This window comes from Patagioenas fasciata, chromosome 7 (genome assembly GCF_037038585.1).
Source record: "Patagioenas fasciata isolate bPatFas1 chromosome 7, bPatFas1.hap1, whole genome shotgun sequence".
NCBI classification, from domain to species: domain Eukaryota; kingdom Metazoa; phylum Chordata; class Aves; order Columbiformes; family Columbidae; genus Patagioenas; species Patagioenas fasciata.
Genome location: NC_092526.1, coordinates 1,420,952 through 1,446,621, shown reverse-complemented (window position 1 = coordinate 1,446,621; position 25,670 = coordinate 1,420,952). Strand labels below are relative to the sequence as shown.

General features: G+C 44.8%; 1 long non-coding RNA gene across 1 annotated transcript in view; it reads right to left on the bottom strand.

The window, feature by feature from the left end:
* Nucleotides 1–791: 791 nt before the first annotated feature.
* Nucleotides 792–25,670, bottom strand: part of LOC139828344 (uncharacterized) — a 64,201-nt gene continuing 39,322 nt past the window's right edge. Inside the window, exons 2-4 of the long non-coding RNA XR_011739856.1 lie at nt 6,011–6,116; nt 1,116–1,230; nt 792–964 (exon numbers count right to left, since the gene is read on the bottom strand). This is a non-coding gene — a long non-coding RNA (uncharacterized lncRNA). The remainder of the gene's footprint in view (nt 965–1,115; nt 1,231–6,010; nt 6,117–25,670) is intronic.

The window sequence follows — 25,670 nt, the reverse complement described above, 5'->3', positions numbered from 1 at the left end:
GAGTCCCTCTGCGTGTGGCCACCTGCTCCACCGACCGGGCAACACAGAGACGGCCGCTGCCCGGCTGCAGCCCAGCGAGGAACCTCCTGCCATCACTGCCAGCCTTCCGCAGAGCTGCTTCAAGGAAATCCTCTCTCTTCCTCAAGGGAAAAAAGGACATTTCCAGGCAGCCTCGTATCCCACACGCTGCTCAGCGACGTGCGTGCTGTCCCTGCCCGCCTCGCCAGCACAGGGACAGAACGGAAACCTATGCAATACATAAATCCCAGCTCACAGTGAATAGGCTTTCTTGTTGCCTTCTCACCAACATCTATGGGAAGTGCTGAATGCAAAGAAAGATAGGCTTGACAGAGTGGTGATGAAAAGAGGCCCACATAGTGCTGAAAAAAGTCAGAAAAGATCTAATGCTACATGCAGCACTGCAATGAGCCCTTTTGTGCACCAGCGTGCACAGCAACAATCCACCACATTAGCCATCACAGGTTCACTCACCAGTATTCCCAGTAAAAATTAAGCTAGATTTAAAAACCATATTGCTTTGCCACATTTGTTTTGTATCTACTTGAAAATATGGTACAAGAGCCAGAAAAATCAAACTTAGAGTGTTAAACTTAGTTCAAGTGTATCTGTGGGGGAATCAATGTATCTGTGGGGAAAGATTGTACGAAATACTTTGTAAATAGCCAAAATCCGAGAGAATCCCAAGGGGAGCTTAATTAAGAAGGAAAACATATTTGGTATCAAAGCACCAGCTCAGAAGCAGGTGGTGAAGAACATATACGTACCCTGCTTAAGGACACGGGGCGCTCCTGGTGTGTTGGGAGAGCAGGGCCCTGTTTGGTGTCGTGGGAGGTCGGACGCTGCGGTGAGGGACGCGAGGAGGGGGCTCCGTGTCCTGGTCACCGCTGGCGAGATCGACCAGCGCTCTGATCCGGAATGGCAAATCCCGTCCTTCCCGGTAATACTGGAAGACAACGTAATTTAAGGTGTCCCTTCCATTATTCACACGCAAAAATCGCTACAGGGTGAGGAGACAGCGCATACGGCGTGAGGCAGAAATACGGGGGCATCAGCGAAATGGATAACGGGTATGGAATGATGTCGTATTTACTGACCTGTTCAGGGAGCGGAGTGTGTGGGTACCCCGGCTGTGCGGGATGCGCTGGTCCCTGCTCCAGCGTGGGGTCCTCTCCAGGATGTAATTCACTGCCATTCATGCTCACATCAGCTCTAAAAAACACAAATAATCAAACTGTTCAATAAAGAGTGGAAAAAAAATCGACGTGGAGAAGAAAACACGCAGGTGAGGTTATCTACAGAAACTAAATCCAGTTCTCCCAAATCCCAAGCCAACAGCATGCAAAGTCAGAGCCTAATGTCACTGAACACCCTTTTTGGCCCGAAGCAGCCCAAGCTCAGCCTGTCCCACACTCACACTGTTCCATGACACTTCACCTTTCATTCTTCCACATCGTTTTGGACAGAAGACATTGGTCACTGTGTGTCCAACTTTGCCTGTCTACCATTGCCTATATTTTATGGAAAAATGAGCCATTTCACTGAAAATCGTGCCATGTTTGACTGGCTTCTCAAATATTTCCCATTTCTTATGTAAGAAAAAGGTTCAACACGAGCCTCCCTGGGTCTCCCCCACCTGCTCACACAGGATCCATCACGATGGGGTCGCAGCCCCCGGTATCACCATGGTCCAGACAAATACCTTGTGATGACTGCAAAGACGCAGAGACTGACAGCGCTACGAGACAGCCAGAGAAAATGAAAGGAAAACACTTTGCTGGTCCCAGCCGAGGGAGGACGGCCAGCCCGCCAGCCCAAACGCACTCTTCTCTCTCCACTGCAAATATTGGAAGGGATTTGGAACTAAGATAGTTATTAAATAGTGTTTTTTAAAGAGCCCACTGCACTTAAACCACAGGTCGCCCCCCTCATCCTGAAGATTTTTGTCACGGCAGAGGAAACCCGGAGTCATTTAACTCTCTCTTGAATTTATCTTCAAGAACTTCAAAGTAACGCTTATCACCTACTCATAGATTTGAAGCATTTTTACTAGAGTTTTAATCCCTTTAATTCTTTATCTACAAATTGCTCCTTTGCTAGATACAGAAATGAGAAGAAACGGTCACATCTGGTACCGTTGGACCACAGGTCAGCCCCACAGGTCACCTCCCCGTGGGTGTCACCGTGGGGGAGAACACGTGGGACTTCGGGCAGAGCACTGCTCGGTACAGACACCCATTAAAACAATAACTTCATCTGCAGAAAGATTCAGTGTAGCTGGCACAGGAGCAGGTGGAAGTGCAGCAGTAAGTCGGGTCCTAGAGCCGGCTGCAAGGATGGGCAGGAGAGACGTGGCATGGAGATGGAGCTCACACAACATGGCTCTTAGTGGAGCTTCAAAGATGCTTCTCAAGACTTGAAAACTTATTCTTCTCACGGACATAGTTTGTCATCTGTTGGAATGGTTTCAGCACATCGCGTGCTTAACCCATATTTTCTATATTTATTAAAGTTTAATTAATCTATGAAGCTGTCGATCTGCAAAAATTAGCTGGATATATAACAAAAATTCTCATTTTCTCTCTTTTCTCTCTCTAGTTCTGCAAACCCACTTTCTCTGTTATTCTGTGATTTCCACCTCTAGTCCCAACACTGCAACTAAATTTGAATACATAAGAAAACAGTTCCTTGTATTTGATGTAATATCCCAAATATTTGAGGTTTAAAAGCCACACGCTCCCAGCACTGCCAACACCTTGAACATTGTGTTGGTATAAATACTTTGAACTATTCAAAGGGATTTTTAACACATACACATACGATGTTATTATACTTAGTTTCCTCTCTTCAAGTGTAATTTAATTTGTTTTGCTGTTATACAAAACAGAAACGCATGTAAAATGAAATCCCCTCTATTTTCTAGCACATCTTCAGACTCACGAGCCCAGCTTGCGTGTGCGTGCCCCGCTCTGCCAGCCTCCCCAATGAAAACGCCATACTACAGGGGATTATTCAGCTGAATTCGTGCACAGTTTGCAATCCATACATGTACTGATGCTTAGCATTTCACATTGTGCTGGGATACTCATTAAAAGATTAAAAACGATTCATAAGATTTACCATAAAAGAACCTAAGTTGCAATGGATGACAGTGAGGGGTTTTTCCTAGAATTTCAGTCAAAATCCAACAAAATAAAATCTTCAAGCAACATTTTCAAGCATATTTTGGGTCTACTTTTTACAGTAGGTGATATAAAAATATAAGGAGACTTTGTAATATTGATAATGCGGCTGTTTTCAAGGTGAACTCATTACTGTCTTTCATTAGGTCCATGAAGAGTTACTGCCCCAATGCAGTGAATGTGCTGTAAATCATCGACACTGGGCTTCATAATGGGTAAAACTGTTTAGAAAAATATCCTCAAATGCCTTCCCGCTCCCGTTTCCGCAAACCCCGAACTGGAAAACTGAAACACCTTATTTTTATTTTCTTTCATTCTGTTTTTCAGGTGATTTGGAATCGCCCCCTTTTGCCCTTAGTGCCTATGGTGCATTTCCCCTCCCGGGCCGAGCTGAAGCATCGCAGCAGAGCCCACCCCAAAAACCTCTCACCTAAGCAAAGGACAGAACATCATTTAAAACAAGCCAGCATGAGACATTTTCACAGTAGCTTCAGCCCACTTTGCCTACGTTATATTAGAGCACCGAGTTGGAAAGAACGTTTTAAGTAGAACAACTATAAATATTTCTCCTTTTTTCTTCTTTACCCAATTTCTACCTGACTTCTTTCCTTCCTTCACCAGAGCAGAGGCAGCCGCGCTGTGACCGATTCCGTGATGCTGCGGCAGCCCAGCCGCTGCCAGCTCTGACTTACACCAAGCGCTCACCGCATTCTTCCTTCAATACAGCATTTGTCAAATGTTCAGACCTCGCATATAATGCGTAATGCCATTAAGTAGAATATCTAAAGTACTTAAACTAATTATGCCTATTTTGTAAGATTAATTATAATTAATAATTTAACATATTTTATCATTTAAGTCAGTATCCGTTCTGATCTTTAACTTTAGAGAGCACACTGTATACGTACCACATAATTAGGGCTTATGTATCACATAATTAGGGCTAAATACTAGGAAATCAGGCTAATTAGACCAAATCAAACTGAATTATTTAAGCTTTTTTTTTTATTTTAGATGTAGAATATTTAGTAATTAAACACTGATTTCATTTTCTTGTACTCGCACATCTCACTTGTCTCCGCGCCGTCTGCTATAATGCAGCATTATCCAAGTGTTTGTCCCGGGGACGGTTCAGCGCGAAGCAGCACCACGGCCTCCAGGAGTTAAGCGCAGTTGAGCTGCGCCTAGAGATTAAAACCGTTCTTTGCAATGGTTCAAAGCTTCTCCGGTGGAAAGTATTTCAGACAAGAGGCTGTTGGCCTTAAACTTTGTTGGCCTTGCCTTAAACCTTGACACCGTATTACATAGGCATAAAGCATCATATAATAAAGTCTTTCAAATAAAGCACGTTACATCAAAAAGAAATCAGAGGATGCCACCAAACAACAATGGGATGGAGCCCAAATCCTCAGCGTGAGAAGGCACCTGCCCTAAGCCTGGCTCAGCAAATGCGCAGCTCATTTTAGATATATCTTTACAGCTATGAAAACTTCTGCTTTTCTGTGGAGATTAATTAATTTCATTAAAATTCATTTAAAAAGACAACAAAGCTTAATTATGGTTTGTCACCCTGCTCTGCCGGATGATGTCAGCCGCCTGTTTCTCGTGCCATGGGCCGGTGTTGCACGCAGCCCAGAAGCCCATGTGTGGGCATCAAAATGCCCAGTTACGTTTTGACATCGCTCTCAAAAGATCGGCTTCTGAATGATCTTTTCTGGCAGGGCTTGAATGAGAGGTGAGATTGGCTAAAGGTTTGGGGAAAGACAAGAAAACTGTTGGTTTCTGCTAGCGCATTTATCAATTTTAGCCAACTCCGGGATTGATTTCAAAAGAAAATGCATCGATAGGCTGGAAAACCAGAAAAATCTTAATGTGGCTGTGGGGTGAATGAGGAATTTACTGCAAAGTAAGCAGGGTTTAGGGCTGGCAGAGGTAATCATGCACCCCAAATCCCGACACCGTGAGCAGGGAACTGCTGCAGCCCCCTCACCTGCCCCAGGTCTGTGCCCACCATGCCCAGCAGGTTCTGCGGGTACCGCGCTCCAAATAGAAAGATTGAAAGATTAACGCGAGCAACTGAAAATATTTCTTCTATATCAAGGTAAATGTTAAGGGAATCCATAGGAGATCAAAGGGCCGTGAAATGGAAAACAAGCGGCGGGTCCCCCACATGGGGACATCGGCTGCGCCCGATCCCGCGCTCAGCCAAGTCAACACACCGAGCCCCGCGACTCTGGGGGCTTAGACGGAGCCTGCTGCTGCCTCCTGCTTTGTTCTGAAAGGCAAAATCAGCGGTCCTCTTGTTTAAAATGCTTAAGGTGAGGTTTGCACACTTTGACTTTTTCCAGTGCTGGCTCTCGAGTCAAAGCAACTTGGTTTCTGGTGCTTTTTTAAAATCTCCGCGTGATGTGTGTATGGAAGTGAGGAACGTGCATGTGCAGCAGAACCGAAGGAGACAGGATGGGGGGAAATTGTCACCAGGGCCACATCAGATGTGGACGTTCTTGTGAGAAAGTAGCAAATGAAAATTAAGCTTTAAAGAAAGACCCGGGACACGTGGTCCAGCCCATCACTGCATGGGCGCAGCATCTCCAGCAGCATCCCCAGCAGCATCCCGAGCAGCATCCCCAGCAGCAGATGCCGCCCACTTTGTCCGTCTGTCCGTCCTGCCCCCAGCTAATCATCAGCATTACCAGATCGCCCGTTTTTATGGGCAGCACATGCGGGGCAGCCACGGGGCTGCTGGGACGCTCTGAGCTTTGTTGTCCCGGTGCCCTTCGGGGTGTTGGTGAAGGAGGTTTTCCTCTGACCTTGTTTGCACAACCCAAGTTCTGCATTCACACCGACTCCGCGTTTCGCTCGGCTCAGCACAAAGGCGCCCGCTCGGTTCCGTTTTCTCGGGGCTGCAACCTTGTCCTGTGGAGGGAAAATAAATGGAGCTCCCAGTACAAGTAAACAATTAATAAACATTGATTTTATGGATTTACGTTTCTCTCATATGCCTGTAAACAATATCTGCACTGTACAATTCATGAAATTATGCCATTTTGATTTATTTTAAATAGCGTTTTCTAAATCATTACTTTAGTTGTAATTTATTACACATTTCAAATTGGCCTGGAGACATCTCTCTCAGGATCAGCTATGCAGAAGGGGTTTTCTAAAGTCAATTTTCATTTACTCATACAAAAGGAAGAGAGCTTTTTTGATGTTTTTCTAATCACTTTCTTAATACTCACTTTGATCCAACACAGATCTGGGCAGAAGTGCATCATTTCACCGTAAAACAGGAATTATTTTGTAAATCTCAAACATGAAAACAGACGATTGCCACTGAAATTGCAACATATACGAGTTGCATTTTTGGCTGCAAAATTAACTTGATAAATCAGTATCATACGGGGATGCTTTACGTGGAAATACACTCTGTCCACACACTATTAGGCAAAAATTTTAACTCACCTGATTTAAATGATAAACCCCACAATTAATTAACACTGAAAAACTGTGGAACGCCAACGCAACTTTTAGTTTTTAATTAAACAGACCCATATCCACAGTTCAGAAAATATAATAAATGTTTTCAAATGTAAAGCATTTTGCAGTGATTCCAACACTGCTAGCAGCTCTGCGACTTCGCGCGCAGCATCGCCACAAAGAGTCATTTCACACCCATTAATACAGGAATTTTCAGAGGAACTCGAGCTCAAATTATATCAATCTTCTACTGTTCCAAAATAAACGCATCAGGTGGCATTTAAATGCAGGTGGCTAACCATTTTATCAGTGCACATATTTAAGCTATTAGAAATATAATTAGAAAAATTAAATTAAACACACTTAATGCGGATTCTAATTCTAGCAACACCGTCCTTATCATTATGCCATTTTTATAGCAAATTATAGAGTATGTCTAAATTGTCCGGGTTTGTTTCTGACTGATAGCTGAACTCAGATAATTAAGTTGTTAACCGTGTACTTGAGCGGTCAACACGGTTATATATCTTTGTCTTAGCGCTCCCCCGCCCGCCGTCCCGGGGGACGCGGCTGAATGGCACTTGACACCACCCACCTCCACGGCGCTGATTGCACAGCGCCCGGCCACAGGTACACTCCATTATCCGCTCTGCTGAGGCTCCAGCACCTCCCGAGCCTTGAAAACTGGTTATTCCACGCGTTTTGCAGCCGAGGAAACGGCGCCAAACCGTCCTGGAAACTTCCAGTGCTGTTTCATCACCCCGCGCCCTTTGAGCGGGTGGGAAGGGATTTATTTCATTAAGGAGCAAAATAATCAATCCTCTCTACCACAAATAATTGCTCGAGAGTTTGCCCATGGTCAAAGCATGTGCCTTGAAACCCCGCACAAGCGGTTCAGCCGCCCATGGAGGTTTTATTCCAGCGCTTTGTTCCAGTGGGTGCTGGGTGATCTGCGGGGACATCCCTGTGTCCCCAGGACACGGCTCCGCACCCCCAGGCTCTCCGGGAGGGTTTGCTCCCTGAATAATCAACACCACTTCAGGGAAATAAAAATACAGCTCATTTACCAGTGGGTTCGATCAATGAACAGCAAAATATACACACAGGTGTGTGTGTATATATATATATATATATATCTAGATATATATCTAGATATAGATATAGATATAGATATAGATATAGATATAGATATAGATATAGATATAGATATAGATACAGATACAGATATAGAAGAAAAGCATGGATTGCAATTCTTCTAGGAAAACAATCGATACCCAGATACAGCACACGCTGAGGATTGGAGTCATAATATCAGAGATTATTTGCAATATATTCGAAATTTTTAAAATTGGGCTAACTTGAAGGGTTTGGCCAGATTTATGTATTTTACATGTATAAGCTTTCCCTTGAAGTTAAGGGAAATCATGCGGGTCTTATGGTCTCTAGAACTCATGGTGCTCTGTTTTCATCAAAATACCACAGAAAATGTATCCAATAAATTCCTGAATTTTATACGTCTTATTCCAAACTGACTTTCTGACAGTTCCCTTCATGCCATTTGAAACACCTGGCTTCACCAGGTTGTTTGAGGCTCTTTCAACATTTAAAACACAATGTAAACGCATGGAAATATTATATAGACACTTAACCAAGCAGCTTGCTTTACGTGTGGCCGTTAGAGCGATCATTATGAATGTGAGAGCTGGCTTAACGACACCAACCAGACTGTTTTATAAGACAGTTGCAGTCATTTCTTTTCCCACTGACGCCGCCTCTGCACCGCGCACCAGCTCGGCTGCCTGGAAATGGCCACGGACCTAATGCAGTTCCAGCCCAGCGCTCCCAGATGATTACAAACTAAACACCCTTCCTTTAGAAGAAGAATACGTGGGGTTTTTTTCCCATTTGCACATGAAAGAGTAACACACGGGGTTATTTTTGCAGTATGTCATCAATAAAGATTTTGACATCGTAACTTGGTTAAAATAAAACATTATTTTGCTGGAGATTTATTTTTTTTCCTTTTCTTCCTCCCGCTGCAGATAATTTCATGGAGGGAAAAAAAAATCCACCCTGTTCTCCATATTTATGAACGAATTCAAGAGGATCTGGTGGCTCTCTTTTAAAGTTCTGAGAGCAGGAAATATTTCAAAAGGCACCTCCTGAAAGGCAAAGGATGCTCCTCAGTGTGGGGGGGGGGGCACCGTGGGCTCCCCAGAGACCCTGCCAGGAGAGCAAATCCGCGCACAGCCCGTAGCGCACAGCACACAACCCACAGTGTACAGTGCACAGCCCATAGCCCACAGCGCACAGCCCATAGTGCACAGTCCATAGTGCACAGCCCACAGCCCATAGCGCACAGCACACAGTCCATAGTGCACAGTGCACAGCCCATAGTGGACAGCCCATAGCCCACAGTGCACAGCCCATAGCCCACAGTGCACAGCTCATAGCACACAGCCCACAGCCCATAGCACACAGCCCACAGCCCATAGCCCACAGCCCATAGTGCACAGTGCACAGCCCATAGCACACAGCCCACAGCCCATAGCACACAGCCCACAGCGGACAGCCCATAGTGCACAGTGCACAGCCCATAGCACACAGCCCATAGCCCATAGTGCACAGTGCACAGCCCATAGCACACAGCCCACAGCCCATAGCCCACAGCCCACAGCCCGTAGCCCATAGCCTACAGCCCATAGCGCACAGCGCACAGCCCACAGAATTACAGACAATCCTCTCCACAAAGCATTTTACCGCTTTGCGTTCCCCGTGACCAGACTGATTGGAACTATTCTTTCTAATAAATTTGTAATTACCAGCATATAAATTTAACACCTAGCTATCTATGCTATAATGACAAACAATTCTTTATTTCCTTTCCTTACTGAATATGGAATGTTTTTTTCTCTGGCGTTATTGTTTTCTGGGTTTTGTTGTCTTTCATTGTTTAATGTTGTTTATTTTCCAAAATATCTTTAGCTTTCACATACTTGCAGATTTTCATTTTTGTTATTTTATAATAATTTTATCAGATTAAGGATAATAATTCAAATATTGGGTTTTTTTTAAATACCTTTCCCTTGGGCATTTAGACCCATATTCCTTCTCTTTTGCTCACTTGTAGGGCAGAGCAGCGCTGGATGTCCCATGGTCTGTCACGGGACCGTGTGTCCTCCTGGCTGAGCACCAGAGTGAGAAGAACTGCATTTTAACCCAGAGCGAATGTCACTTGGGTAAAAATTCTGTATCTTGCCTAATGGTTAATTTCTGGGGACACAAATTCTGTTTGCCCAGAACAGGAACTCCCTGATCGTGCTCAGATATTGCAGCTGCTGGTGTGGTACAAACAGATACAAGAGGAGGCTCGGTTGGGAACTGGGAAGAGAACTTCTGTAGACATTACGTGTTTATAGGCTTCAATTCAAGGTAACAAAGCTTGAGTTAATGAGTCTTGTAATAAACAACAGGTGGAAGAGTACAGAGCAAGGTAACTGTATGTCTTGTATTGTTGCTACGCACCGTGCCTTGTTTCCCTCGTTTTGATTCCGTGCCGTGCATGGATCCTGTTGTTGCACAGGCTTCGGGGGCTGTTTGTTTACGTGATACTCCTTTCCAAAAATAAACAAATTGACTAGACACACAAATATTATTCTTGATCCTTATTTACAAAGAAATAGTACAAACCTACACGTAGATTTGGCTACAAATTATTTGCTTTTGGTAAAGAATTTCTTGGCGACTACTTCAGCATTAAAGAAGTCAGCGGTAGCAGCCAGACAACCAGGTCCAAAGCAAACTCAGACCCCAACTGGAAGATTGGGGGGGCATAGAATCATAGAAACATTTTGGTTGGAAGAGACTCTTGAGACCATTGAGTCCAACCATAACTCTGCCACTAACCCGTGTCCCCAAGAGCCTCATCGGTACATCTATACATCCAACCCTCCAGGGATGGTGACTCCAGCACTGCCCTGGGCAGCCTGTTCCAATGCCCCACAGCCCTTTAGGGAAGAAATTGTTCCTAATATCCAATCTGAATGATTGAACATTATGATACTCTTTTTGACGGTATAAATGAAGGGATTAGCTCTACCGAATCTCAATTTCCTATTGTAGCTAGAGTAACAGCTCATAGTTATAGTTATGCAAAAGTTTAACAGAATTCAATAGATAAAGCAGAAAGATGGTTGTGGCGGCACGTTAATGGTTCAACCTGGGGAGAATCTGTGGTAGCAAGCCCTGCTTTTGGGTACCCAAATGCTGCCCGGGAGCTCCCATATCCATTTCAGATCGCGATGCTCTGGGTGCAGACCAACCATATATATATATGTGTATATAACTCTCTTGATCTGGGAGCTGGGGGGAAGAGTTTTCTGTGAAAAAAAGATTTTTTTCCCTTTTAGCTCATATTGGTGAGCACATCCTACAACTTTCAACCATGGAGTCTGATACTCTAAACTTCTGCAACACTTCTATGCAATGATACATCCAGTGCTGCAAAGACAAGTGCTCACTGCTCACCATCTCTCATAACTATAATCAGCAATAATCCTTCTCAGCTCTCTTCAGTTTTCCTGCTCAATATCTACAAAAATTTGTAAAAAAAAAAGGTTTTGCTATGTCTGTAAGTGAAACGCAATGGAGATTATTAGTTTAAACATCAGAACCCCAGAAAGTCACCTTGCAGCTGAGATGGATCCTTCAGAACGGAACCACAGTGGCATTTAGTTTTCACCTTTCTAGTGTCTGATCTTCCTCAGTTTTTTTAATAACCAACATTCACCTCTTTGGTTATAACGAGAATGCCATTCTTGAAGCTGCTCAGAATCACTACAGTTTGTGGCAAGATCCTCAGGTTATATAAACTTGCATAGCTCTTTTCGATGTCGATACAGCAGTTGAAAATCTGGTCTTCAGGCTATGAAGTCCAGTCCTCTGTCCTTGGAACTTCCCTTTATGTTTTTTTTTTCCAGCATTTAAGTTTTATATTTCCTAAGTGTTAGATTCAATTATATTTGGGCACAGCTGGGCACCTCTAGAGGTGCTTTCTCTCCTCTTTTGTATTTATTTGTTTTCTTTCGCTTCTTCCAGACACTACACGTAAGCGGACAAGAAAGCACTCGGGACAGCACCTACATCTCGATACTTGGTGAGCCACCGTGAACTGCACAGGTGGGTTTTCTTTTAACTATTAGCACCAGTAACAGTATTACCGGTTTATCACTTTTTAAGCCTCTAGGAAACTCTGGGGGGAAAAAAAATCATATAAAGTTAAAGCTAAAAAACCTCATTGGATTAAGCACTTAGGACAGGAAAAGTTCTTCTTTTTCTCTAGAAGCTGAAGTTTGAAGGGATATAAACCAACAAAATGTCTATTGTTGACACCAAGAACTTATTCAGGAAGATAAAAGGAAAAGCCTATGTGTGAGCAAAGAGAGAACAAAAGACTGAGGAGCAAGGAGTGACATCAGAAGAGAGGAAAGACGAGGGGACTGGAGGATAAGAGTGGAAATGGAAAGGAAATGTAAAAGAAGATCTGGGCATAAAATTAACCTTACAGAAAACTGGGGCTGCGGAAACAAAGACATAGGAAAAAAAAAAGGTCTAGAGTTCCCAGGTAAATTTTCCCCTATTCTGGTTTAAGTTTTCAGGCCATTATTTACCTTCACACAGAGGTGTTATTGCAGAGGACCCGCAGCGGTGGATGGAGAACCACCGCGGGTGAGCTGCCCCCTTCAGCTGCCCAGCCGTTCCACAGCCACCTCAAACACCGCGAACACCTGGCCACCACGGACACCTGAACGTCTTCAACACACGGCCGGCACAAACACTCGATCCCCTTGGAGCAGAGAAGCCATTCTGATGGCCGGATTAAGACACCCTCATTCACCAAACACAGCCCAAACTGATGCGCCTGCATTCCAAAAATCACGACCCACATGTTTCGCACCCTGAGAATGAATCACCCCGTCGTGTTGAGCAGGTTGGATCACCTGGAAGATGGCCCCGGCCAACTTCGGACATTTCCTTTCGCAAATTAAGTTATTCACCACTATGCAAAAACTAAAGTAGAGTCCAGAACAACCACTACCTGAAAACCTCTCCAAAATAACAGTGTGAGAACCTTCTGCTCCCTCCACCTGAAACGCGAGCATTGCTGTTGACCGTACACCATGCTACTGTACTCAAAGTTGTAGAAACTCCTCTGTATTCAAACATGAATTAATTTTTATACAAATAGAAAAAAAAAATAGGGCAATATGGGGAGGCAGAGTAATCACACTACGTGGTAGCATTATTTTCTCAGCAATCCCAGTTTACATTGTCCTTATTGCTGCCATAAAATACTGATGGTTATCAGTGAGCATTGTCCAGAGGAGAAATCTGTTTAACAACCTAAGAGGCCAGATAACAAACACACGTCAATATTTGCTTTTCATTCCCCAAGCAGAGCACATTTTACATCCCACCGGACAAAAAAAGTTGTTTTGTCTGGCTAAAGTTTCAAAGAAATGAGACAATGAGCAGCACACGGGAGTTCCTGTGACTTCGTCCTTTTCTTTTAGGGAAACAATTGCTGTGCTGTGAAACCCAGAAGAACAGCCTTTCTCTTTCCTGTGGTCTGCGTAGAATTAGTTGAGTTTTTATGGTTTTCAGGACGTGTTACCGAAAGCAGGTCAGCATGCTAACAATGCTACCATGACATATTCTAAATATTAATTGAAAAGAAATAAAATTGAAATAAAATTGAAATAAAACCCCGCAACAAACACAAAGACCCGTCAATCTGATAATTTTGCGAAGGTCACGTTTTCCTAAATGAAAGAAAGCAACAGAAGCAGAATCTAAGGACGCCCTCGACTCGCAGTGCCAGTGAATTCTAGAAGGCGATTGTGGTTGTAACAACCAGGACTGTGGCTGACAGAACCCTGTGGTCCCCGCGCTGTCACCACAGAGGGCAGCAGCAGCCAGCGCAGGAGCGTCCCACGCTCCCGGGAACACGCCAGCACCGTCCCAAGGGTTATTCCTTGGGTGCCAACAGGCAAAAAAGCTTTGGGAAGTCATAGGGAAGCTGGGACTGCTTAACAAGTTACGCCTATTTTCTGCCCATTTATCAAATATTAAAAGCAAGCATAAACCGTGGGTCGTAATACAGGAGTCGGACCATACGGTAGCGAGTTAAATATGTTTCGTATTTTCTTTCCTGCTTTACGCTCCAGATCGGCTGCTTTGTTTTCTGTTACATCTCCTGGTAGATGAAGAAGCAAAAAGCCAAAGAGCTGGGAAGCGCGTCCTCCACAGCCTGGGGACCCCGGCAAGTACAACACAAAGACATTGACTGCAGAGAAATAAAAGTTCGAATCAGAAGAAAGTTGCTCAGTTGAATCTATTTAAAAGTCTTCATGCGTAATTTCAGTTTGGTGTTACCAAGGCGGTGGGGGTGAGGCGCAGTTATTAGCGGTGGTCACACCGTCCCCAGCTCCGGCAGCAGACGCAAAGGAGGGCAGCAAAGGTCTGGTGATCAAACGGGAGGGGAATGACTGACAACACGGAGCCGCTTCAAAGGAACTAATGGAATAATTAGTTCCAAAAAGACTAAAAAGACTGAAGAATTCATGATGTCATAAAAAGCAGAGCTACTTAAATTGGATTAGAAAATAAAAATGACACGAACATTGTAAATATTCACAGATCACATCATTGACGTGTAATGTGCCGTTAAATGATGTCAAATTAAAGGGGAAATTACATGTGTAAGAACTAGGAAGAATAAAGGGAAGACATTTTAAAGATGCACAGTCCTTCAAGTGAAAATCCCTATCGTATATCAGGGCTGATCACTGCCTGGATGAGGAAACTATGAGAGAAGAATAAAATAAAATATGGGAAAGAAAACACAGGGTAAAAACATCTCAATTTAAAGGCTCTGGTGAAAGGCTGTTAACTTCAGAGCCAGAAGAGCTTGTCCGCAGCCTGCCTTTGTAAGGCACGGGGCTGCCCATGACCAGGCGCTTTCCTTGCTTAAACCCTATTACAACTAGTCCTAATTTCATACAAGCCCCCCAGCAGCCAAGCGTACTTTCGCATGGGAGGTTACCCTGAGGAGGGAAAAGGATTTTGCTCAAACGGAACTTTTGGATTTTCTAAATTGCATTGCAATTAACACGATGTTACGTGAGCGCAAGCGAGCGGATGTGAGGATGGCATTTCTGCATCCACGGCCTTCCAGAGTAAATAAAGCTGTTCTGGGCACCCCGAATCACACACACCCCCTGTGCAGCACCCAGAGCCACAGATACCATCTCAGCCAAGGCAGACAGCCGTGCTGGGGCAATTAATTTACAGATACTGAGCTCTTTCAAGTGAGCTTGAAAAGAAGGTCCTCCCAGCTTCTCTCCATGTGCTATCTCAATCCTCTGCTCCGAAGATGGCATTTAAAACTCCTGAAAATACCCGCATAATAAAGGGTAAAAGATACTCCAGTGCATATATATATATATGTACATATCTTTTTCTCCCCTCGTGGTCTTTTCCATCTCCAAAATCTGCGAGGTGTTAAAAACACATTGCACGCAACCAAGAGCTTATCGGCATTATCTCCCCCGCCCCTGCTGATAAGATGGGCTGATGCGCCGGCTGCTGTGATAACAGGCGCTGGCTCTACCCTCAGCAGCGCAGCCGAGCTGGTTACACCGCTCCTTCATCACCCGCAGCTTTTTCAGAGGAAATTATTGTCCCCCTGTAATTTAGACCAAGCCAAACCCGAGCCAGCAGGCGTTCGCCCCCCGTTGAAGCTGAACGTATCATCCTGGATGGACACGGATCTTTTCCTCTGTGCAGAGCCCGGTCCAGCACATCCCGGCGCTGGTGCAGGGTGACAGTGCTCAGCACATCTCAGGATCACCTACAATGTAATTACCCGCATTTGCACCAAGTTAAGACCTGTGCTGCTATAAAAATGCCATGCAAGTTTTAATGATCAAGAGGTCGCTTTTGTCTTATAGCCAAAAGATGCGTATTTACTTTGTGGTGACTCATACAAACATACACATCCATGTGAATTTTTTTAAAAGTACATGGCAGAAAAAGGGCACTTTTTTCTCCCATTTTCACGCTGAGTTGCAATAGTACCCCTTTGGTTCTCTGCAGAATTCAGCGATCTCTGTGCAGAGCAGGGCGCTCAGCAGGTCCTTCCCCTGACGGAGGCACCGGGGCTACAAGGATGCTGAAAGTTTGGAGATTCAACACCTGAATTTACAGAAAGTAACTAAAAATACTTGCACTACTTTTCGGAACATGATTCAGTGCCTTTTAATCACTCCTCAGTGCCTGTTTTTGCACTGTTAGTGCCGGCTGTCTCACAGGTGTGAGGATCGGTGAGGAAGGACAGACACCCGTGCAGTTGAGGGCCGGCAGGATGGACTCCGAGCTACCTGGCTGTGGTCTTCCTCTTGTCTGGAGGGTCAAGATTAAAATGTGTTCAAACAAGCAAGGCAAAGACAAAAAGGGCACTTTCATATTTCACTATTACAGCTATATGTATAAAAAAAAAAGAAATAAAAATGTTCTGGACACCACTGTGTGTGCTTGAATGCACTTAACCGCATTGTGTGACCAAGAGGTGACATTCCATTTGGGCTGCTGGGTGCCGTTCTGTTCGTGTAGGAAGCGGCAGGTAGGGAAGCCCATTGCAGGTTGGAAGGCAAACCCAGGACACCCCAGGACATCTCGGGACCCCCAGGCCCACCTGTGCAACCCCAGGTGGTGCCAACTCTCCTGGGGCAGAGGCATGGACAATACTCTGGTCATTTGTGTAACTCCAGCCTAGCGCTGGGACTGATCTCCAAAGTGGAGTTGCCTGAGCCTTAGGAGCAAACAAAAATACTCTGAGGTCTTTATTTGTGCAATGGCATTTCCAGTCTGACTGGAGAGATCTGTTAATTGCGCTCGCGTTGTCTCTATAACAATTAAAAAAGCCAGACATGATAGTCGTCCTTTTGCTCGAGGGAATGTATTATTCAGATTCCACTTCTCTCTTTCACTGACTTTTGACATGTCATAACTACATACATTAAACGAGTTTCCCAAAACACAGGTATTTATCAGGGAGAACTTTGCACCCATTACCTGAAATCTGTTAAAGATAAGAAACTAGGATACAGAAGGTCTGTCAGGGCTCAGTATTCAATAAGTCCCCAGCAAAAACAGAGCAGAGCTAAATAACTTGGGAAATTTTATACTTATAATGGCATTGCAGAGTCAATCAATTTAAACGTAATAAAGACGACGACAGACAATGAATAGAAAGTTCAAGGACTTTTCACCTAGGGCTGTGCTATGGCTGGGACTCAGCCTGCTGGGGTCTATAGAAGTCTATATGCTCCAGAAGTCAGCTCCGGGGACCAGAATCACCCACGGAAACAAAGGACACCTTCCATTTCGGGGAACAGTGCTCCAAAACACAGGCATAAGCCTCAGAAAAGCGACCTCAATTGGAACATTTTTTTAAGGCAAGGGCATATTTTCATCATATATACTGTACCTCATCATATATACTGTACCTCATCATATCTTGGCTTCATTAGTTAACTTGATCGCAGAACAACATCACAGGCTGGACAGAATAACTGCATTGACTTTGCTTTAGGCTTTCACTACTATTGGAAGATTAACACGCTATATTAGCTGTGCATGTAATTCCTAGATTTATTCTTTTTATATATGTTTATTTCCCTAACTATTGCTTATTCTTCATCATAATACAGGAAAATTACTAGAATATAGGACAAAGTTTAACAACAGAGCTGATTTGCAACCTGTAGCAAATGAATCCATTAACTGTTTCAAAAGTAGGTGGCAATTTACACGCCCACAGCATTTACAGCGAAGACTTCACTGGGACATCGCGGAGCACAGGCTTTCTATGGAAATGATGTTGTTTGCTGCCTTTGCTCGGCATGTGGAGCGAACCGCAGATTGCAATTGGGATTCAGCGCAAGATGAAGCTTGGAAGCGTGAGGTGGAAAAATTGCATCTCATTTCTTTTTGCCAGGTGGTAAGAAGCTGGCTCAGGATTTCGCAAAGTCTCAGACTTTGTCCCCATTTCAGCCTTTGGAAGAGAAATCTGAACTCTGGTCGAGCTCCAGGAGTTCACAGGCATAGAAAGGCAGGTTATGGGGATGCAGAGGGCACGAGCACGGCCAAAGGGCTTCATGTGAATGCACTGTGTGACAGCACAGCAACAAAATCTCAAAGAGCAATATTCGGGTTATGAAAAGCAGGGCACAATCAACCCGCACGTGTGAAAGGGAAGTCTGTAGGAAAGCTAGGAAGAGAAATATTATCATATATGAAAGAAAAGGGAAAAACCAAAAAGGGTCTGAAGGGACGGTACTGTACACGTGTGAGGGTTGGAGGCTGATGAGGAGAGAGCAACACTGGACCTTCTCTTATTGTCCATCACAGGTACCTTGAGAGGTCAGAAGGGCCAGAATATACGGCAACAGCCGGTCAGAAGACGGGGCTAAAGAAAAGGTCAACTGCAATTAATGGTTTGTCTTCACCACTTATACAGGGGAAGCGTGAAAATTAAATACAAGAATGTGAACCTGGAAAGCTTCCTTGTGGGATGGTGGTCTTGTCTGTCGGGATCTGATCTCTCCAGCACTGAGCTCCTGGGAAGAAAGAGCCCACCGGCTTCATTGGGAAGAGCAGTGACCTCTTCCAGCCTCCCAGTCTCCCAGCCACACGCGTTAGTGAGGCCACGGCTCTGGAGACAATCACACCAAATCAAATACTCCTCACAGACACAAAATAAATCTCACAGCCTCTGCAGTCCAAGCGATCGGGGGCAATTTCTAGTTTTGACAATTATACAATTATCACATAAACTGCCAACATACTTGCAAATGCACAATGACATCATTAATATTCTCAACAAGGAAAGCACACTAATGTCATGGACTGGAGCATTAATATCACTGTGCAAAATGATTCACCATACAATTTAATTAAAGTATGCAAAGTATTTTTGCTCCTGTAAAGCGCGACAGGGACCACAGGCATCACTCACTGGTGCAGTTCAGCGCTTCGAGCACAGAGCCGCTCCTGCTGCGGGAGAGACCCTGAACCCAAACACACGGCTCTCCCGGTTTTCCTGACATCTGCCTTATTCCCGGAGAATTTCCCCCAAAGAGGTGGATCCCATATCAGTGAAAACCATCGGTGTGTTTTTAAACTACAAATAACACTCGGATCTAGGAATCACCTATTTCCAGGCACTTTCTGGGTTCTGCACCTAGTACTGTCCATGTGACACATCAGAGCCAGAACATTGATTTGCAAGGGCTGGGCAGGGAGGGACAAGAGCAGGAAGGAGCTTTGGTTCATCTTATTTTATTGAAGGTAAAAAAAGAGACTCCCTCATCCATCATTTAACATTTTCACCAAGGCTTGGTTTCAGAGCACAGCTGGAGCACAACCCAACGGGCAGGAGTCTCTGCAAACGCCCCTGGCTGAGTGGCCAGGCAGGACCTGCTCTCCTATCAGGCTGCAGAGTGTGGCACGTCCCCAGGTGCCACCAAAACCGCCCATGGCAGAGCCTGAGGTGGCCAAGTGCGGACCGACATCTCTCGGGGGCTGGGAGCACCCTTCTCGTTCCCACTCTCAGGTGTCACAGAGGGGACTGAGACCAAACTGCTGCCACCGTGCAGCTCATCGGTCGTGCTCCTTGTAACAGGAAAGATTCAGATTACACACACTTGAGACCAGCACCTTGCTTGCTTCTGCAGTGCAAACCCAGTAGCACTGTTTAACACATATTCTGATAAAATATTGCTAACTGGAGTCATAAATTTAAGCCAGATACTGTACCAGAATTAAACCGTTACCTGGTAAATCAGCTGCTAAGCAGCCCATATTCCTTTTAATGCTAGCTTCTTAATGCTAGATTTAAACAGTAATACATATTTGACAAAAGCTTATTCAAAATATTGGAGTGGCTGGCTCTAACCTGCTGCTTTGGGAAGTTTGTTCTCCAACCGAGCTCCACGCAAAGGCGGCGAGGGAGCCAGGTGTTGACACTCCGCGCCACGTGCCGCATGTCAAATGATTCATCAGATGCTGTGTCACAACCTGCGCAAAGTCTCTTCAAAAGGGATCCTTCCTCCCTTCGTTTGACTTGAGCTGCAAAGAACGTCTGGGTAAATCTGGACTTCCTTGAACAGCCTCCCTTTTCTGAAACCACGGCCCTTGCAAGGCAAAGATTCCACCCAAAAAGTTAGTAGAAAAAGCACCAGGCAACAAATTTCAGTAACTAGTACGCTAGTAAATTTGGTCATCCTAGGGGAGCCCTGCTCTAAGGACTCCCTGAATTTTATGGATAAAATTTACCCAGAATATTTTGGAAACCTAAATAATAGATGAGTAAATAATTTTACTGGCTGATATGGAAAGGCAATGTGTTATTGTAATCTGCCTGGTATGCTCTTTGTAAAGTACTGTAAATTATGATTTTAAATTATGATGTTAGATTAGGTTTTCTACAGCTTAGTATATTGTAATATAATATAATTGCTAAATGCAAATGAGATACTGTACAGCTTTTCCATAGAGTTGTTCATGAAAGCCAAGCATTTTACATATTACAGTGAAGTGCATGTTATTAAGAAACAAATTATAATGAAGCTTAATTTAGTTGGGAGACAAGATAGCGTAGCCTTATCAGGGTTGACAATGCAGTAAGGTATCTTATAGAGCTATTATACCAACTTGTGTGCAGCTCAAGTATCTCCAGCACAAACGTACATGGGCGAGGGCTCCGTACCTTTTAAGACTCACACGTGATCTCATTACCTTAAAGTCAAGTAATACTATAAAATCATCAATTCGGCTTCAAAGACACTCCGTGATCGCGGCTGACAAACGCTCTTGTTCAAAATAACAAGCACGCGGTGATTAACACCCGAACGCCGAGCCCGGAGCGCGGTTTGGACAGAAGGACGGACGCCTCAGCCGCTTCCAACGCGGCGCGGGATCAAGTGCGGAGCCGGAGTCGGCACCAGAGTTAAAAACAACAAAATGGGTCACTTGCTAAAGTGCTCACGATGGTTGTTACCGAGAAAACTGCTGTTTGTACCCTGCAACCCACCCCAGCGGGCACAGAGCTCCTGCTGCTCCCTCTTCATTGTCATCGGCAAGTCACCAAAGCCGACGGTCGCCGCTCGACGTGCCAGGAGAACGCGCTCCCTAAATCATGCCTCGGCTCGCAAATCGTCTCCCGGACTGTAAACTTCAAAAGCAAAACTGAAATGCATTTATTTCAGCGTTTCCTGAGCGGCGTTCCCTCCATGTGGAGCACGCGGCGACGTCCCCGCTTCCCCCAAAAGCACCAATGGGTTTGCGCCAGAGCAGAAAACCTGCTCCAAAGCAATTCATTATTAATGCCAGAATATTCTTGCTAAACAGTTCTGATTATTTCACAAGAAAGAGGTCAAGGTATTGGAGAAAGGGATTTAATCAAATAAACTCTCAATCTCTCTCCAAATAGCATTTTCATCCGGCTGCATGTAAATTCATCAGCTGACTGGCCTCCGAATGCATAGGCAAGGTTAATCTGCTATGACTGTTAAAACTTGGGTGATACGCCTATTGAATAAAGATGGGAAATAAGATGAACCTCGTGAGTTGCCCCAAACTGATTTCTGTTGCCTTTTTCCCTGAATCTCGACGTCTCCACTGCCAGGAGGGGACCTGAAAATCCCCCATTTGGGCTGCACTTGCGGGACCCCACCAAAAACTCTGTGTTTCGCATTTGCTGCCCGACTGCCCGGATTTTGGTGACTATCAACAGCTTGTTCTAAGCCCCCTGGGAGGCAAAGGGGGTATCTTGGACTATTAGCAACATTTCCCACACCACCGAAGCATTCGTGCTGGAAAACAAAGCAGAGTGGCCATTAACAGAGAGGAAACGGAATTGCTCTTTTATTCCAAATTCAATATAGCACTGCTTTGCTTAAATCAGGAGCCAAGGAATTTATCACAGTCATATCCCAAGGTGAATTTAGTGGCAAAAACTAATAATCCCTCTTGGACACCTAGGAGTTATTAGGCAAACCCTGCCTTCTAGCACTGTAAATCCACATTTATTTTTTAAAACATGTTTAAACATAGGATTACAATATAGTCAGTCATAAATGAAGAACTGCAATTTTGGGGTTTGTTTTATTTCTAAATGAAAAATAAAAATCCCAAATGCCTATTGACATAGAGCAATGAGAGAAAGAAGAGAAACTGAAACCCAGCAGGCAGGCAGGATGATTTTTATTCATCTTTTTTGCTTCCTTTGCCCCAAGTCTGGCTACAGAACCTGTATTTAGCGCAACGTACTGTAAATATCTCGGGGAAGTCAGGGGAGATTGATGAGCCCGGGGAAGCGCCTGATGAGCCGGGTTTCTGCAGACGAGCCCTCGGAGCAGCGCGCACAGCCCCGTCTGCAGCCTGCGCAGCCTTCACGGCTGCAAGGAAGCTAACGGTACACCTTTAACATATATATATATATATACTGCTTTTTAAATAGCCATTCTAATTCAGTAACGCTACACGTGCAGCACGCGGCTAAATACCCCGCACCCAAGCAGCTTTGTTGCCTCCTTCCTCCAGAAGACGACATTTCCCCCGTTTAAAAGCAGAGAGGATTCTTAACGGCGCACGCTCTGCATCCCTCGTTTAGGAGCCCGGCGGCGGTTAAAACTCTGCCTCATCCAGACAAAAAAGTGTTTTGACGCCGGTATTCGCTGCCCCCTGTGCTCCAAGCACCTTTCTCGGATCTCAGACACCGTTTTACATGAGGATGCTTTCTAAAAAGCCAAATGTAACTGTCTAATTAAGAGCGGAATGATTGGCTAGTTCACGGACTCTGTGACAGTTATGACAAATACACATATTGGCATAGCCCTAACCTCGCTTCACAGTTTGCAACACAAAGATGGTATTTTCAGCAATGTGCAGAACACTCTGATACAAAGCTTCACCTTGTCTAGTGCTATTCCATTTAATTTTTTATTAACTGCCTGAACATATGCCATTCTAGAAGAGGGTAATAGTTACAAAATGTCAGCAGAAACATTTAAACTGCTAAAATGTAAATGATTTTATAAATTTGTAATGAAAGGTAATTGTCATGTGGGAAAAGTAACAGAAAAACAGATATGTGTAAATGTAATACTGGTAAAAATACATCTTATTGGTCGAAGGCAGCAAAATTACGGTGTATTTTAATGACCACTGTAAGTAGTATTTAAATAAAATTAGATTCATAAGCAGAAAATGTGAATTCTATAATATTTTATTTTCCAACATTAGTAAAGTTCATAATAATGAAAAGACCTCATGGAACTTTAATGCGCCCAAATTCATTAAACAGTAGGACATGAAGATTCCTCACCTCATTTAAAAAAATAAATCACGTCAGATAACACAAATACACAAAGCACCCGCAGCCCGGCTGTAACGGAGCAATATTAGCAGGCGGTTAGTTGGTTTCTTTACTTTCCGCTAAAATGAAGCGGGATTTGGCGCCGAGTCCCCTCAGCCGTGCGGAGCCGGGTCAGCGCCCGCCCAGGGACTCGGGGACCCGTGCCGCGCCGCCCCACCAGAGCCGCACAACCACCTCCCAGCCAGGTTTGCGGGCAACCATCTCTAAATGCTTGAGCTGCTCCGCCCGGCCATGACAAGATCTGCAATTGCCCACGTTTCTTTACACGCCATCGCCCCAGCTCGCCGTCACGGGCGGCCGGCGTGGCCGCGGCTCACCCCGGGGTAGGCCCTGTCGCTGCCGATCCCGTTGCGCCCCGCGCCGCCCGCCGGTGCGCAAACGCCGCTCCGCCACGCAATAAAATTAGCAGAAGCTTGTCAGGGGATGTTTTCTAGTTTTACGCTGACAGACGCTGGACAAACACGCCTGCTGTTCAGAGATCCGCCGAGCTTTCGGCTCTCCCGAAATGTATAGCGGCCGCGCGTTCGCAACCCCGCGTGCGCCTGGATGGTGCGAACCCGTGAAGGGTGGCATGGCCTTCCCCCTAGGCTTTTATTGCTTTGCTTTGCTTCTTCCTCCCCGCTAGACTATGCAAGAAAACCCACTCAACTACCAGCCATTTGTATTTTTATTGTGTTTTCCTACAACCGCCCCCTGCTTAAGATTGGACACACAGAACGGGTTCTTGAGCCAGAAATTAATAGAACATAAATCCATCATATTTCGAAAGCCGAAGTTGGGGGGGAGGAAGGGCTGTTTGCAGCATGCACTGAGTATACAAAGTGCCTTGCGGAGCTGTTACCTACAGCTCAGGCAGGAGCCCACCCGCCGAACCGCTGGCTTCGCGAGCAGAATCGGCTTTAATTTTTCTAAACGCTTTCGCAAATAAACTAAAGAAAACGATCGTTTGTTTCAAAATCTAAAGCCAAGGGAGGCTAACACAGTAAATAGAAGAAATCTACCATCTGTAATGGGAACATTTGGAAATAAAACCACCTAATATGTTTTGTAATCTACACCAATGTAATTTTATTAGATATTCAGTGCAGTTCTTACATCAAACAGCCTCAGAAGCCCCAGAATCATTTTATATTCACTGGAAGACAGAAAGAAATCCAAAACCTAGTTAAATAAATTGTTCATTTATTCCTTTCCTTTTATGCACCAAGATCTACATGTGGTCATTAATTATAAAGAGACTATTATAGCACCATATTTTCATTCAATACGATGTCCTGGTATATATCAAAGAAGTCCCATAATTAAAACAGAAGGGCCACAATGACAATTAAAATTACAATCTATATGGGGAAAGAAAGTACAGTTCTGCAATTTTTCACCCTGTCACTGTCAGCACCGGGGGATATTCCAGTCACGTCTCTTGTAAAGCAGCCTAAATTCTTCTTCACCAATGCAACCTCAAAAGCATTATCAGCACCTAAGCAAAAGCCTATGCAAGTATAATTTAATACCAAGCCACAGTTTGCAAGTAATAGCGTATAAAGTGATATTTAAGTGGTGTTTTAAGCACACTTCTGATGGCTACAGCCGCTTTTTACTGGTAAATGCGTTTTCCTTTGAGTAGTGATTATGAGTCCTGGGTGAAGAGGTCCTGTGCGCGGGGCTGCCTGGAAGCCTTACTTCCAGCTGCCAATCTTTACTTCACAGTGAAGAAAAAGCCACACAGCACCTTGTTCTTACTCTTGTACGCTGTCATCCCCTGAGCCTGATAACTGCAAAATCATTTCCACATAACACTTTGCCGCTGCTGCCTCTTAAACCCCGAGACCTCGGCGCGGCGCGGGCGCCCGCACCCCAGCAGCCGGCCCCCCAAAGCCCCCGGCCTCTTCCCCCCGACCACTTTTAACACTTAGCCCGGTAAATATCTGCATTAATGGAGTACGGGGCTCTCGGGCGGCAATGTGTATTTGCTACAATTTATTGTCTATAAAAGTCGCGAGCGGTGAATTATTACTGTTAAAACTGTGGTTTTCTTTATAATAACTTTAAACCGAGCGCTCATATATGAAGCATGCAATGGAGATGGAGAAGGTTTTGTATAATAAAACAGTGACATGGTCATTTTTCCCAGTTTTGCATTACACAGACACACTCATGCATGGTGCTTTTTAAATTCTTATTATATGTGAGGTCAGGGGGTCGAATGTCAGAAAGTACTGTTAATTTCACGGGGTTAGGGGAAAGTAAATTCAGAGGGAATACAGATCACTTAGCACAGAAAAGCAGCTCCTCTGAAGTTTGGTTTTACATTTGTTAACCATATCCTTCAGCTGACGAACCATTGAGACCAGGGTGACATTCTGCTCCCCGCTATAATGGCTCGACACGCTGCGGGGAGAGCGGGACGCGGGGCCAGCGCCGCTCCCCGCGCAGCCCAGCACCCCGGCCCCGCGCAACTGGAACCCAGCAAAGCGTGCTGCCATTTGGGGCTG